A 2,296-nucleotide genomic window follows, 5' to 3' on the forward strand; every position below is an offset into this window, starting at 1 on the left:
CTGGTGATGATCCATTTCTACCCACTTTACTCCCTCCAGTTTACTTCCCACCTGACAAGACAAAAAAAGCAAAGTATATGAGAAACTCTCCTCAGTTTACCATAGTTTTTTTTTTTCTTTTTTTTTTTCCAGGTTCTTGTAATACTAAGTAATTTCTCTCATTTGTGGATGACCTACCATGGTACTGTAGCTCAATAATTACACCTACAACAGCCAATCATCTATGAGGATTTCTGTTGTAATAGTTTTTAATTGATTTTACATAGTATCATCTATGTGCAGCATGTCCTGGGGTAGATTTTGCTGTGAAAGTATTGGGTCAAATTCTACCAGCGTGCTGCTTCCTAGGTTATTAATTATCTTCTTTCAATGTCAAAAATTGTCTTCCACTTGATTCAGTGTTGGTAGCCAAAGGTTTTGATGACTCTTCATTTGGAGGATGGGTTAAGACCTGTTGTGAGAGAGATCTGATGACATGATTGATTCCCACCTTCCTGTAGGAAAGATTGCTGGCTAGATTGACACACAGTGTGTTCCCAATCAAGACTCAGCCTGGCTCTTGACCTCAGTATCTGGCAAATCTCTCTGACATGCCAACATGAAACCATGTTGTAGAGAAAAGATATGAGTAAACACATCTGTCACTCAATCCATGAACCGTAACTTTGTTATAAGAGATGTGATTGAAAGTCCCAACATCATGTGTAATCACATCATCAGTGAATCAGCAATGAATTTTATTTGGTTGAGGTGCGTGTATTTTTCTTGGTGGAGGTAGTGTTATATTAGGTTCCCATTTGTCGTGAAAGGACTTTGTAATTGGAATAATACAAGAGAAAAAGTATCAAGTCTTACCTTCTCTGCCCAAATGATAACTCCCCCCCCCCCCCCAAAAAAAAAAAAAGAATAAATAAAGATTAAATTATGAACAATAATAAAATGGACCAGGTAAAATACTCCATGTATGGGTAGTGCTAGAGTTATTGGCATACCAAACAACCAAAACAGGTTATAATATAACCTGTTTTGGTTTTATGTTGGGCTTTGACTTCATCCTGATTTTAGTTTCTGCTCCGGGTGTCCCAGATTCTGGGATAAGCAGCAAGCGGCCAGAGATCTAAAATCTGCCCTCCATGCGAGCCTGTCCAGTGGGTCAATGTGGATCAGACCACACATTCTCGACATGTCGTCCCTGACACATTCAGATCAGGGGCCTGTTTCATAAAACTTGTCATCAGTGACAAGTTGTCATAGATGTGACAAGCTACTGAAATTCTTGCATCTGATTGGCTGAGTGCAAATTTGTCATAGAAATGTGGCGGTTGTCACTGATGACAAGTTTTATGAAACGGGCCCTTGGTCTTCTTCGGACTCCCACATACTCTGGAGCTGGAATTCGGTATACTCAAGACTTGATACGTGATACACATAGTGGCATGTTTTACATGCCAGGGCCATCTGAATCGCCAGGTGTGTAGAACTGTACTTGGATCGTGAATCCCCAATTTTTTTAGTAGTGTAGCAGTGGAGATTTCATCATGAGGTTTGGGGCCACAGATTCAGTGGATCATTGTATCTTTTATTTTGACAAAGAGACTGGAGGTCAAGACCTATGTAGGCACCCAGATGTCACTTCCGTGCAGTACAGCCAAACACACACATGATAAACATTTTTCCATGAGTGATGGGAGATATAGTTAGGAATTGCAGGAGTTTTTTGAACTTCACCCACGTACTGCAACATTATATAGATGATGACAAGTTGGTTTCCATCACCACCACTCAGCATATCACCAGGCTAATACAAAACTAACTTTGACATCAAGCACAGAATCATTAATGTCCACTTGAGTGACTGGTCTCCCATCAATTGAATACAACTTGTCATGTCATCTTGGATACACATAGTCTGGAAGAATGATGAGTCTGCCTGGGATGCCACTGCACTTTTTGTCTACCCATAGTTTGCTCTTTAGAGCACTCAATAAAATTAACTCTGACTCCTCTCCAACACATGGCACAGGGAAATACACCTGAGTCTTGGAAAAAGAGCAAGCCTAGGGACAGATATCATGACCTTTGGCTCCCTAATATCGACTCTCAGATGGATAGGGGAGAAAAAAACTAAACCGTGCTAGTTCTGTTTTGAATGTTGCATGGTATATAGAAGACAAGAAATACCCTGTGCCCCTCTTAATGAGAAAAAGAAGAAAATCATTATGTATACATCAATGTATATTTATAATTTTGACATGGATGAAGTGAGAGTAGTCCCTCAGCAGACTGTGATTTTTGC

Source organism: Diadema setosum, chromosome 17 (assembly GCF_964275005.1).
Source record: "Diadema setosum chromosome 17, eeDiaSeto1, whole genome shotgun sequence".
Classification (NCBI taxonomy): Eukaryota; Metazoa; Echinodermata; class Echinoidea; order Diadematoida; family Diadematidae; genus Diadema; species Diadema setosum.